Below are 14851 nucleotides of genomic sequence, written 5' to 3'. Positions count from 1 at the left end.
TTCTCCATATAAAGTCCATACACAAAAGGTGTAAAATGATCGCTTCACCCCTCATCCCTCATGAAAGTCACTAATGACCATTATATTGATGCCTCCACATGTGCTTCCATTGGCCCCGTATACGTACAGGGCTACGTTCTCCCATATAATATGGAATATAAAGAAGTAAGAAGAAGAAAGTCTTGAGCAATAAAGATGCATTTAAGCTTGGTACTTGTTATTGGTGAGCAGTTGAATGACGTGGGCAAAAGAGAGCCCCTTCCAGCTCCTATTGAGGTCAATATCTTTCAACAAAATAGGGCGCCCGCACATGAGGAATAAATGTTTCTTTCACTTCAATTCCATTTCCATTATATTCTGAATTTCATATTATAAGTGTAAAACCGCACATGCGGAGTATTCTACAATGGATAATGGCATATTCGTAATTCTAAAGTGTCGGAACTTAGACTTTCCTTTTTGAATTATTGACTTTTCCCAAATAAAATGCAAAAAAGCATGAAGAGAGAAAGTCTGAGAGAGAGAGAGGCTAACTTTAAGCATCGCCTTTCAAAAGATTAACGGTCCAGATTCTTTCCAACACCCCTATCCGACGTTCAGATCCCTTCCCGCGAACTTACGCCATGAATATGTTTTGGGTTTTTTAATCTGTTTTTGAAAGTTTTTTTTTTTTTAATAGTTTTAATTTGGATATTTCTTTTTCAGCCTTAGTCGCAACTAGCAACGAAGGTTCTTCATTGATCTTTTCAAAGGCATAGAATCTGCGTGTTCTTTGAGGATTTATTATATAATTTTTACTCACCAATTGTAACTTGGCGACGAAGTTTCTGAGTTTCAGGTAACATTTTTTATTTTTTATTTTTATAAGTGCCTGCAAATAATTTGGGTTTAATGGCATTGTCATTGAATGATGAAGAGTTTGTTTGCGGGTTTGAGTTTCTTGTTGTTGTGGTTGGATTGGTTTGATTGATGCGGGGTTGCTAATTTTTTGATTTCTGTCTCCTTTTGATGTGGTAATTCCTATTTTTGGTTTCGTTTCGATTGAGTGCAGAATTGGTTTCTTTTACTGTGGGATTGGGTAATTTAGTTGGATCTTTTTTGTTTCACGTTAAGTATATATTTTCTTGTCAATGCTAATTTTAGAAGTGGAATTCATGTTGTTGATGGTTTATGTTTGAACTTCTCTATATCTCTCTCTCTCTATTTTTTTTTTTTTAATGTCAAATTTCTTAATTATTTATTTAAGTCTTGCCCAATGGTTATTGATTTTGGATAGACATTTGGAAGTCCTTCAAAGGTGGAAGATCCACTTCAAACTCCTGTAGTAACAATTACTCCTAAAGTGACATTCTTTCTGTTGTCTCCTAATATGAATTTTTGTTGCATTCAGAATCTGTTATATTTTCAATAAAATAAGGCTTATATGATGGTAGCTGTTAGCTTTCTTCAGAAATTTAGCCAGAAACTGTTGACAAATCAACAAAATCCAACCGGGTCTTGCTTTCTATGAATAATTCTTTTCCCCTTAAGTCAGCAATTGTTCACAGAATTTGTAGATAGCTATCCAGCTGGATCCTAGAACAGAGGATTAAATTAAAAAATTTCAGTGCCTTAGGCTTCAGATTCATTGAACAGATTCATTGAAATGTGCAGGCCTACTAGAAATTGTTTAAGGGTAAAATGTCACTATATCAAATTCAATAGGAAGAAAAACAGATCTACTGGTGCTTTTAGCATATCTTGGCAGATTCTAAATTACCCTTGTTTGAATTTATTTGAGAACAGTGATGATTTGTTAGGCTCTGGTTGGTTCATTTGAAAATATTTTACAGAAAATGTGTTAAAAGTATAAGAAAATTGTATAAGGCCTTAAATACCGAGAAGTTACTGTACTGAGATGTAATTAAAATTAATTGGAAAAAAGCTTCCAATCTGTTTTTCTGATGTTGTCTTCCACCAAAAAAGAAAAAGAAAAAGTGGTAGTATCTTTGTCAATGATACAGTCATGACACATGGAGTATACCCAATCCATCATTTGGCTGGATCTTTTCCCTCTGAAACATGCTTTCTTGTCCTGTAGAATTAAAATACGGATAATTGGCAAAGAAATAGAATATAAGAATATACATTTTATACATAAAGATTGATTTTCCGGGATTTTGTTTTTCCCTGTTGAAACAACTTGAGCCTTAGGGAATGTCTTAGGAAAAAACTGCATTTCTTAGTTTTAGCTACAAAAAGATGGATAAAAAATCCTTCTCCCTATGGTATAGCTTCTTGCCTTGTATCGTTAACTTTCAATTCTTGAAGTTCTTTAAGAAGATTTAAGGATTCTGAGAGCCAGGGCTCTAGCATGACTTGAGGATTTAACTGCTTAATGAAGTTACCCGGTAGTAATTGTAGAATATGGATGAACCATGAGATTCCCACGGTCCTATTCTGTAATGATCCCTTTTAAAATTGCTATCAATTATCAGGACAGAAGACCTCACTTTGATATGTCCGCAAAGATTGAAGGAAAAGGTAGTGTGTTTTTTCTTTTCCTTATTTTTTCGGGCATGTGTTTGTGTTCAACCGAAGCCTTACAATGTCTCTGTTTGGCAACAACTAATACTGATTATCAAGCTTTAAAATATCAGTTTTGGGTATCATATTGGAAGGGTGATTTTAAGAGATGTATCGTATTGTAGCGAAGAGATGCAAGATACGCTAAAGATCACATGGAAATGGTCAAGAAACGTATGAAAATGTTTAGGGTACAGGCAAAATACGGTTTTGAAGCATAAAACACTATAAATAAATAATGTAAAATATATTATGTATAAAAAGGAGAACAAAGTACAACGAGAGTCAAGAGAGAAGTGCATTCAATTGATTATGTATTAAGGATGATTTTTCGTACGTGTACTAATACAAAAAAAGATGTCATTTTCAGTTTGGAGAAGATTTAGGGTTTAGATGCACACATCGTTGCCAAAAAAAAAACCTAGTTTAATGCAATCTTTCAAGTTGTTTTTCGCAAATAATAATCCATTGCAAAATCAACACTAAAAATCACTATTTGAGTAAAAAATTCAAAGTTTTGTTAAATTAATGGTCTTACGCAAATTTGGCATCGATCCTTGATTGCAAGCTGTTTAATCCCCAAATGATGATGAAATCAACACTACTAGTTAATCTGCCAATTTGGGGAGGAAATGCAACAACTAATCCAGTGAACAAAAGGCATAGGGAACCCCATCTTGAGCATGACTTGGGAGATATAATCCCATCTCAAAGAATCAAAAGTCTTATGGATGTCTATCTTCAGAAGTATAGCCGGGGCATGATTCTTCCTCTCAAAGCCTCTAACAATGTCATTGCAGAGCAAAATGTTGTCAGAGATGTTCCTTCCTGGAATGAAAGCTGATTGGTTGTCACTGACCAACAAGTCCACAACAGTCTTGAGTCTTCTGGCTAAAATTTTAGCAATAAATTTGTAGAGGATATTGCATAAGGCTATTGGCTTGAAGTCATTCATGGCTGAAGCACCCTCCTTTTTAGGGATAAGGCAAAGGAAAGTATGGTTGACTCCTTTGATCTGGCTGGGGTTGAAGATGAAGCTTTCAATGGCAGCAACTAGGTCCACTTTGATGATGTCCCAGGTAGCAAGGAAGAACCCCATGCTGAACCCATCAGGCCCAGGAGCACCTGACACTTTGAGAGAATGAACAACTTTCAAAATCTCATCTTCTTTGGGGATAGAACACAGAGCATCTATGTGGCTAGCAGGTAGGAACTTGTTGAGTAGGTGGTTTTGAAGAGGAGCATTTTCGATCAAAGGGGCATTGAAGATGCCAGTAAAGTGCTGAACAGCCAGGTCCTTTATGTCCTTTACAGTAGTAACAAACTAACAATAGTACCCTCAATGGAAGTGAGCTGACTGATGGAGCTAGCATTGACATTGGCCTTGACTGATTGGTGGAAATAAGCTGAATTTGAATCCCCAAAATTAAGCCGTTTGATCCTTGATTTCTGCTTTAGGAAGCTCTCTTCCCGGGAGAGCAAGGAGGAAAGTTCAGCAGAAATGTCCTTCTCGGTCTCAGCAAGGGAAATATTGTGCAAATCTGCCTGCAGCTGGAACTGAACATTGGCAAGCCTTTCTTTACAATCAGTGACTTGAAGAGATATATCACCAAAGGTGTTCCTATTCCAAAGCTTGAGAGCTTCCTTGACATTGCGAACCTTACAGCAGAAGGCAATAAGGGGAGAGGAAAAAGCATGCACAGGTTTGGACCAAGCCTCCAAAACCATGGGTAAGAAGGAGGTATGAGCTGACCACATGTCAAAGTACTTGAATGGTTTGGGCCCGAAGGAGATGTAAGGCTGTATGGCAAGGTTTATGGGGGAATGGTCTGAAATGTCTGGGTTATCACACCAAAGTACTTGAAAGGTTTGGGCACTTTTAATAGTGTATATTGTTCTTGGACATGGTACATAACTTTTTCAATATAAATCAGATTTAAGCCATATTGGATTTGTTTGAAAGCTTTGTTGGAAAGCTTTCCAATAAATCCAAGATTGCTTGTATATGATTTATATTGAAAGAGTTATGTTCCGATCAAACTTAATTTGGTGTGTGCGAATGCTGTTTAAAATCGCTTTAAATGGAAATAAATTTTTAGACATCAAAACAAATGAATATTTTACCGCACTTTTGGTTTTTAGCAATGTTTTATCATATTAAGATTTATGGATTTTTTAGATTTGAGAAAAACCTTAGCCTTTAAAAGTAGAAAATTGCACCAACCGCCGAAAATCCAGTTTTTGTTCTTGAACTGGGGGGTTGACTTTTTATCCTTTTAGAATTTGATTTTTCAACTATTTTTACTGGGTTCAAATAGGGGAGTATTTGCTTATATATGAATAATATCTTAAGTAAAATATTTGGCATAAATAAGTGCCTCTCCTAGTTTTGAGCCAAGTGTCCTCAAGTTTCGATGGAGATAAGTGAATTTATGTGTTTAGGTCGAAACTTGCGAAATTTCTGAAATATGGTCGAAACAGTCCATTTTATAAACTCCCCCTTCAACTTGTCTCCGTCAACTGCGAAACCGAGATTTAGTTCCATGGATGGATCAGGAAGTACTGATTGACATGGTAGGTTGGTAGTGGGCTGCCTTGTTTGATTCTTCTTTTGTGAGTATGTGACCGAGTTTGGTTTGGGCAATTTTGGTATTGGAGTATCAACATTCTCCATGAGCAATTCTGGAGTGTCAACATTCTCCCCCTCACTACATTCTCCTTCTATCTTCTCCCCCTTAATACGTACTTTATCAATGACAAAGGGACTAGAATGAGTTTCTGTAGAAGGAATCTCTACAATAATACTCTCCCCCTCAATAGATGAGAAGTAGGGCTCGAATTCATGGAAGGTAACATCCATGGTGACAGAGATGGCGGGAAGGAGGATGATAACATTTGTAACCCTTCTGAGAGGTAGAATAGCCAAGGAAGATACATCGGAAAGCCCTTGGATTGGGCTTAGACCTGGAGGGGAAGGAGTTATGAGCAAAACAAACATAACCAATCACTCTTGAAGGAAGATGGAAGGCAACAGAGGGATATGGAAGAAGGCTAACAGGGGTTTGAAAATCAAGGACACTTGAAGGCACTCTGTTGATGAGATAGGCCGCAGTTAGGACAACGTCCCCTTAATAAAATTTGGAAACATGATGGTTCCGCTCAAGAATACAATTTTGTTCCGGGGTGTGAACACATGATATTTGAAATATGATACTGTACTCATTTAGATATTGGCAAAAGTTGTTTACAATATATTTGGTACCATTGTAACTCTGAAGAATCTGAAGTTGGGCAGTGAATTTTGTCCATATCATGGCATGACAGGAGCGGAAACAAGTAAAGGCCTCTGATTTAGTATGGAGGAGATAAACCCATGTTAGACGAGTGCAATTATCAATAAAGGAAACAAACCATCTGAAGCCACCCCGAGCAACAGTATGAGAGGGTCCCCAAACATCAGAGTGAATAATTGAAAAAGGAACATTACTCTTATTTAAATTTAGGGAATAAGACGAATGAGTATGTTTTGCTAACTCATGAGTATTATAAATAAACTTGTTCGGGCTACATTGTTTTTGTTGAGATGTGTTACCCGATATTATAAGGGTATTTTTGGTTTTTTCTTTATGCTTTATTTATGTACTTTTGAACAACGGTAGGATTGTAATTTGGGCTGTGACACTGTTTACGTGAACAGTGTTTCCCTTTGTAATCTCTTTTATTATTATTATTATAAATAGAGAGCTTGACTGATCTCATTGATCATTCAAGCCATTCACGAAATTCCTGTTTTGTTAACATGGCATCAGAGCCAAATACACTCTGATTTAGGTTTTCAAAACCCACCTCCCTCCCTTCGATTTTTTTCTCCTTCCCTCCATCGAGCTTCTTCCCTTCTTCTTTCTTCCTTTCTTTTGGTTCTTCTTCTCCCATTAGGGCAGCACTACTGAGGTGATCGTAATGATCTAGCTGCTGCCCCAATAGATCTCCTTTTTTATGCCTCTTTTTTTGATCGAGTGTAGCTGAAGCACTGTCTGCGATTTGAAGATTCCTATTTTTTTTGGAGATCAGGCCTCTACATCTGTTTCGGCTGCATCTTCTATTGTGGGATCTTTATTTGATATTGTTCTCAGCGCCTATTCATTTCATCAGATTGGTTGAAGACCCCAACCCCTTATCGATCTCTCTTCTCGGGGTTTTTTTCAAAACCCTGACATTAATCGATCTTGGGGTTGGGCTGCTGGTTCTTGCTGCATCTGATTGGCACCCTTGCTGCCTTCATTCGACATCATTCCCAACCTACATATTTGAGATTTTTTGCTCCAATACAGCCCTTTTCTATTGGGGGTCGATTCCAGAATTTTTTTGGATATTTTTTGGCTGTTTGCTGCTTCATTGAAGATTGGTTACCTGCTGCAATGATTGGTTCAGATTCTTCTTCGGCCTCTTCTGGCATTGATGGTCAGCCCCGGACTGATTTTCTTCCCCTTGCTGCCCCAATCAAACTTGATGGCTCTAACTACCTGAAGTGGTCTCGGTCTACCTATTTGACAGTAGCTGGCTGTGGCCTCACTGGCCATCTTCTTGGGACAACAACTAAACCAGTGGAAGAGGGTTCTCAGCTCAACAAGTGGTTATCAAATGATGCGATGGTGATGTCCTACTTGATCCATTCTATGCAGGGGGATATCTCAGACAATTTTCTTCTACTGGACACTGCCCATACTATCTGGAATGGTGCCAAAGAGACTTATGGTCGCACGGGGAATGATGTACAGGTCTATGAGATTAGAAAGAAGGCTAATGCCACTACCCAACAGGAGCTCTCTGTCTCCAAATGCTATGCTGCCCTCAAGAACATGTGGCAGCACTTGGATCATTACTCCGACTATCAGCCCTCTATTGCTACTGATCTGGCTGCCTATCGTAAACACGTTGACAAAATACGTGTCTATGATTTTTTGGCTGGACTAAATATGGAGTTTGATCCTATTCGGGTGCAAGTACTTGGGCAGTCCCCTTTTCCATCCCTAGAGCAGGCCTTTGCCATGGTTCGTAATGAGGAATCTCGTCGGGCTGCTATGCTGCATTCCTCTACTGTTGATCGCTCCGCCTTGCAAGTTGCTTCCAGTACTCCTTCTCTTACCACTACTGATGGTGGTACTGCTGTCCCTAAAGGTCCTGTCAAGTGTGAACACTGCAACAGGCTCTATCATACTAAGGCTCAGTGCTGGAAGCTCCATGGGAAGCCTGCTGATTTTGAGGAAAAGAAAGCCCGTGGGAAGTTTAAGCCTAAGGCTCATATGGCTGATTCTCCTACTACTGCTGCTGCTGCCCCTTCATCTGACATTGGGCTTACTTAGGATGAGCTCCTAGCTTTCCGTCGCATACTACAGGCCTCTTCTGCTGCCTCCACTACGGCATCTACACCTGCTGCCCCTCCTGGTTCTAATTTTGCCTCAGGTACTCCAGTCAGTAGTCTGTGTGAATCGGCTGTATCTAGTCCTTGGATTATCGATTCCGGTGCCACTGACCACATGACTGGCTCCTCCCATGTATTTCATCTTTATTCTCCATCTTCTGGCAAAGACAGTGTTCGAGTAGCTAATGGTTCCCTTTCTCCTATTAATGGGAAGGGTTCCATACGCTGCTCACCTACCCTTTCATTAAAATCTGTTTTGCATGTTCCGTCCTTTTCCACCAACCTTCTCTCTATTAGTAGTCTAACTAGAGATCTGAACTGTAAACTGACTTTTTTCCCTTCTCATTGTGTCCTACAGGATCTGGAGTCGGGGCGCACGATTGGGGGTGGTAAGATGCAGGGTGGTCTCTACTTACTTGACCCGGATCAGCCTTCTACTTTGCATTCGGCTTCCTCTATAGCTCATCATTTATAGTCCACCTCGTCCCCTGACCTTCATCTCTCTGGTACTGCCGACTTGGTCATCCATCCCTTAGTACTTTGTCTCTTTTGTTTCCGAGCTTGATTAAGCATTGTAATAAGAATGAGTTTTTATGTGAGGCTTGTGTTTTGGCCAAACAGACTCGTTCCAGTTATTCTTCATTAAATAAAAGAAGTGAGTTTCCTTTTTCTTTGGTTCATTTTGATGTGTGGGGCCCTGCCCGTTGTACTTCCCTTTCTGGTCATTGATGGTTTGTCTCGTTTATTGATTGTTATACTCGTGCCACTTGGGTGTACATGATGACCCATAAAAGTGAGGTCTTCCGCTGTTTTCAGTTATTTCATCGTATGGTTCAGACCCAATTCAATGCCACCTTGCGCATTTTACGCAGTGATAATGGCAGAGAGTACATGGAAGGTCGGTTCCAACTTTATTTGATCGCACATGGTATTGTCCATCGGACCACGTGTTGACACACCTACCCGAAATGGGGTTCTTTGAAAGGAAAAATAGACATCTCCTCGAGGTAGCCCGGGCCATTATGTTTGCACGGCAGTTCCTTCTCACTACCGGGGTGATGCCATTCTTACCGCTTATCTCATCAACCGTGTGCCTACCCATGTCCTCATGGTCGTTCCCCCGTTGATCTCCTCCAGGGTTCCTCCTCCTTTGTGGTTCCTCCCAAAGTTTTTGGTTGTGTTTGCTATGTCTGCAATCATCATCCTCATGGGAAATTTGATCCACGGAGCATTCGGTGTATTTTTCTGGCTATTCTCACGACCCGAAAGGATACAAGTGTTACCATCCACCTTCTCGTCGTACTTTTGTCTCCATGGATATTGTCTTCCATGAGTCCTTGTCATATTATTCCCAGACACCTCTTCAGGGGGAGCAGGATCAGGGTTTTGAAGATTTGTCTGCTATTCTTCCGGCTTCTATTTAGGGGGAGCCCTCTGTAACTTCAGCTCCTATAGTGGCTCCTATTCAGGGGGAACGTAGACTAGTCAGTCAAATCCCTGTTGATAAGGTATATACCCGGGAGCGTACAGGACAAGTTGAGACTACCACCACCACCATACCACCTCCACAATCGTCTGCACTTGATCCAGATCCAGACCCTACTACATCATCTGGTAAGGATCCTTCCCTTGACTTACCTATCGCTGTTCGTAAAGGCGTTAGGTCATGCACCCAACACCCCATCTCCAATGTTGTTTCCTATGATGCTTTATCTCCTTCCTATCGTGCATTTGTTTCTTCTCTTTCCTCTGTTTCTATTCCTCAGAAATGGCAGGAGGCGATTACAGATCCAAAGTGGAAAGCAGCCATGATGGAAGAAATGACGGCCCTACTTAAAAATGAGACATGGGAGCTAGTTGTTCTTCCTTCGGGTAAGAAACCAGTCGGGTGCAAATGGGTATTTGTTGTCAAGCAGAAGCCAGATGGAACAGTGGATAGATATAAAGCCAGGCTTGTGGCCAGAGGCTTCACTCAGACTTATGGGATCGACTACCAGGAGACATTTGCCCCTGTTGCGAAGTTAAACACTGTTCGGGTCTTACTGTCTTGTGCTGTCAACTTTGGCTGGGACCTACAGCAGTTGGATGTAAAAAATGCATTTCTTCATGGGGAGTTGGAAGAGGAGGTTTATATGGATGTTCCTCCGGGTTTTTCCTCTGACAAGACCAATGGGAAAGTTTGTAGACTCAAAAGGGCACTCTATGGGTTGAAGCAATCTCCACTGGCATGGTTTGGTAGGTTTCATAAAGCCATGGGCTCCTGTGGATACAAACAGAGTCATGCTGATCACACTCTGTTCATCAAGCGAAAAGGAGAAAAGGTCACTCTTCTCATAGTTTATGTTGATGACATAGTTGTCACTGGTAATGATACAGATGAAGTTTCTCACCTGAAGGCTTTCTTGGGACGGGAATTTGACATAAAAGATCTAGGACAGCTAAGATATTTTCTTGGGATTGAAGTTACCTGTTCTCCAAAAGGCATCTTTCTCTCCCAAAGAAAGTATGTTCTAGATTTACTATCAGAGACTGTTTGCTTGGTTGTCATCCTTGTGACACTCCCTTGGAAGCTACTACCCGTCTGCAAGAGAAGGATGGTGAACCTGTTGATAAGGGCAGATATCAACGATTGGTGGGCAAGCTGATTTATCTCTCCCACACTAGACCAGATATTGCCATTGTTGTAAGTCTTGTGAGCCAGTTCATGTATGATCCTTATTCCACTCACATGGCTGCTGTTCTTTGTATTCTCCATTACTTGCAGTCAGCTCCAGGAAAGGGGATCCTTTTGTCTCCTCATGACCATCTTCGCATTGAGGCTTACACAGATGCTGACTGGGGTGGTAACCCTGACAGGAAATCTACCTCCGGCTATTGTACTTTTGTTGGAGGAAATCTAGTCACATGGCGGAGTAAAAAGCAAAATGTTGTGGCAAGATCTAGTGCTGAAGCTTGAATTCCGTGCTATGGCCCGGGGCATATGTGAGTTACTGTGGCTTCAGAGTTTACTCCTTGATATCCGTGGTTCTATTCATCTTCCAATGATGTTGTACTGTGACAACAAAGCAGCAATTAGCATTGCCCACAATCCAGTGCAGCATGACCGTACCAAACATGTGGAGATTGACAGACACTTCATCAAGGAGAAGTTAGAGAGTGGGCAGATTTGTATTCCTTTTGTGAAGTCTGGAGATCAACTGGCTGATGTCTTCACCAAAGGGTTGAGTGGGAAGCTGTTTTATCCTAGTCTAGTCAAGTTGGGCATGTCTGATATCTATGCCCCAACTTGAGGGGGAGTGTTGAGATGTGTTACCCGATATTATAAGGGTATTTTTTGGTTTTTTCTTTATGCTTTATTTATGTACTTTTGAACAATGGTAGGATTGTAATTTGGGTTGTGATACTGTTTACGTGAACAGTGTCGTGAACAGTGTTTCCCTTTGTAATTTCTTTTATTATTATTATTATAAATAGAGAGCTTGACTGATCTCATTGATCATTCAAGCCATTCACGAAATTCCTGTTTTGTTAACAGTTTTATTAAAGAAGGAAACAGTAACCCCAAAGTGTGGAATTTGGGAGGACCAAGACGGTGGTGCCATCGATGTAGCTGCTGAAGATTACTGTCTGTCTGAGAAATATGAGCAGAGACATCAGAGGCATGGCAGTGAGATGTGGATCCAATAGTACAGCCCATCACGTGCTGATGCAGATCAAGAAGGATCTGCTATGGTGGGCGTGAGAGAGAATAATAGAAGAAGGGAAGATAAGGGGCTGTTCCAGAGCTGTGAACAGTTCCGCGAACAATAACTTAGAAGAAAAGAGAGGAGAGAGAAGAGAGGGGAGATCACATTCTCACTTTCAAAAAACAATTTCTATTCCATCATCACATCGTGGAGGCTGCTAGTCTTTACATTCATTTTATAATGCTGAAAATAGAGGAAAACATAATTAAAACTGAACTCTAAACTACCAAACGATGGGCTAAGTTCACAGTCCTTTATTGACTCAAAAACTTATCTTTTATTCCTTCCCATCGACCAGCTGCTATGGGAGGAATTCTATCTTCACTCAACCACCTAAAAACAACCTAATCAGATAAGGTTATCTCCTATCTTGTGCAGGCTAAACAAGGAGACTCCTTAATTGTCTCAAACACTAAATAACGAAAGGAATAAAAGTCCTAAAGTGAAAGGAAACCATATCCAATTGAACTGTCTATGTAGGCGGCCTAATCTGACCATGAAACTAAATTAAGAGAACTTAAAAGATGGCTAGACTTATAAAGTCCCTAATCCAGCCGACTACTTTCTAAGGGCTACTCTAGACCTGAACTGCTGACTGGACAAATTAGATAAGATTCCAGGTTCATTGAACCTAGACAATTAAACTAGGATTGAACCAAAAAACTGGTGAAGTTAATCGAACTAACCAACCCAACCCAAACCTATTCTGCATTACATACCCTACTGTAAATTAATGGAGAAAAAGAAGAAGAAGAAGAAGAGAAGCCGAGAGGGAAAAGAGAAGCCGAGAATCCGTGACTTGGGGAGCCACACGATATGTGTGTCTCTCCTCTAAACTTCAAATATATATATCTCTCCACTTAAGGGTAAAACAGGAAAACAAATAAAAATAAAAGAAATAACTCACCTAAATATACCATTCTACCCTCCTCACACCTATTCTCAGTATTAGCTCTCTGCGCTAATACCAAGTCCACGATAACACTCCTCCTCAAGCTGGAGCATAGATGTCAATCATGCCCAGCGTGTTACAAATATAATCCACTCTTGCACTTCCCAAAGACTTTGTGAACACATCTGCAAGTTGTTCTCCTGTACGGACATGGCTAGGAGAAATTAAACCTTGTTGTAACTTTTCTCGAACAAAATGGCAGTCAACCTCAATGTGTTTCGTCTTTTCATGAAACACTGGATTTGAAGCAATATGGACAACAGCTTGATTATCACACCACAGTTTCATTGGAGCATCATCAACAAAGCCAAGTTCAGTCATTAATTGCTTTACCCACATCAACTAACAGGTAACATGTGCCATAGCCCTGTACTCTGATTCTGCACTGGAGCGAGCAACAACTGTCTGTTTCTTACTCTTCCAGGACACCAAATTTCCTCCAACAAATACACAGTAACCTGTAGTGGATCGCCTATCAACCGGAGACCCAGCCCAGTCAGCATCTGAAAAACCTGCTATCCGCCCATGACCATGATCACTATAGAGAAGACCACGTCCAGGAGCCTTTTTAAGATAGCGTAAAATATGCATAACAGCCTCCCAATGAAACGTCCGAGGAGCAGACAAAAACTGGCTCACCACACTAACAGGAAATGCTATGTCAGGTCTGGTCACTGTGAGATAGTTCAATTTTCCAACAAGCCTTCGATACTTCTCTGGATCACCTAAGATTTCACCACCTTTTGCAACAAGTTTTAAATTAGGATCCATAGGAGTATCTAAAGGTTTAGAACCTAGCATTCTTGTTTCTGGCAAAAGATCAAGAACATATTTTCGCTGTGAGAGCGAAATCCCTTTCTTTGACTGAGCAACTTCCACACCCAAAAAATATTTCAACTTTCCCAGGTCCTTGGTCTGAAATTTCTGCTGCAAATGTGTCTTCAATTCATCAATCCCAGAAACATCATCTCCTGTAATAACTATATCATCAACATACACCACAAGAAATAATTTTCCAACCTCAGAGCAGCAGAAAAATACAGAATGATCACTATCACACCGTGTCAGCCCAAAATCTAATACAACTTCAGTGAATCTGCCAAACCAGGCTCTAGGGGACTGTTTCAGCCCATATAGAGACTTCTTCAAATTACACACCAAGCCAGACTCCCCCTGAGCAACAAACCCAGGAGGTTGCTCCATATAAACCTCCTTTGGAAAAGACGAGATGAGACTGCCTACGAGTCTCAAAAGTGCAATATCTCGGCGAGATCTCGGATCTCGGTTTCGACCCATTATTTTAACCCACCTACCACTTAAATACCTTACCTAATTGGACAAAACTCGACATATCTCGACGAGATCTCGGGTTGACCCAAAGTTGAGGCTTCGAGTTGAAAAAAAAAAAATGCACCAACTCAGCGAGATCTCGACTAGTCTCGGTTTTTCCAAGAGTCGAGTTGGTACCGAGACCCGAGTTTTAGTACCTTGCCTCTTCTTGCAAGTCACCATGCAAGAAGGCATTCTTGACATCAAGCTGATATAGAGGCCAATGATAAGTGGCAGCCAGGGAGATCAAAATACGAACAGAAGTAAGTTTTGCCATAGGGGAAAAAGTATCCAAGTAATCCACACCATACACTTGGGCATAACCCTTGGCAACTAGGCGAGCTTTCAAGCGTGCCAATGATCCATCGGGATTCACCTTCACCACATACTCCCAGCGACAACCAATAGCAGTCTTCCCTGAAGGTAATGGAACTAGATCCTAAGTCTGATTTTCATCTAATGCCAATAATTCCTCATCCATAGCAGCCTTCCAACCTGGACTAGACAATGCCTCTGCGATAGACTTAGGAACAGGATGGTTCTCAACAGTATGTAAACAAGAATGAAAAGTGGAAGACAAACCAGCATAAGAAACAAAGTTAGAAATGGGGTGTTGGGTACAAGCCCTAACCCCTTTACGACGAGCAATAGGAATATCAAGATCAGAAGAAGGTTCCAAAGGAGGAGGAATATTACCTATTGCAGGATTTGCCGGCAAAGGAGGAGATGGCGTAGGAGTCGATGTCGTAGGGGACCAAGAACATACTTTCCATTGGTGACGTTTATACACACTGGGTTGAGGTGCCAGTAATGAGGTAGCCTGCGGAGCATGGTGAA

At 40.8% G+C, this 14851-nt stretch overlaps 1 protein-coding gene across 1 annotated transcript in view; it reads left to right on the top strand.

The window, feature by feature from the left end:
- Positions 1 to 685: 685 nt before the first annotated feature.
- Positions 686 to 14851, top strand: part of LOC122662974 (protein ACTIVITY OF BC1 COMPLEX KINASE 8, chloroplastic-like) — a 69766-nt gene continuing 55600 nt past the window's right edge. The window contains exon 1 of the mRNA XM_043858681.1: positions 686 to 838. The gene's annotated coding sequence lies outside the window, so the exon portion shown is untranslated. The remainder of the gene's footprint in view (positions 839 to 14851) is intronic.

This window comes from Telopea speciosissima, chromosome 5 (assembly GCF_018873765.1).
Source record: "Telopea speciosissima isolate NSW1024214 ecotype Mountain lineage chromosome 5, Tspe_v1, whole genome shotgun sequence".
Classification (NCBI taxonomy): domain Eukaryota; kingdom Viridiplantae; phylum Streptophyta; class Magnoliopsida; order Proteales; family Proteaceae; genus Telopea; species Telopea speciosissima.
This window is presented reverse-complemented; position numbering and strand designations above follow the sequence as displayed.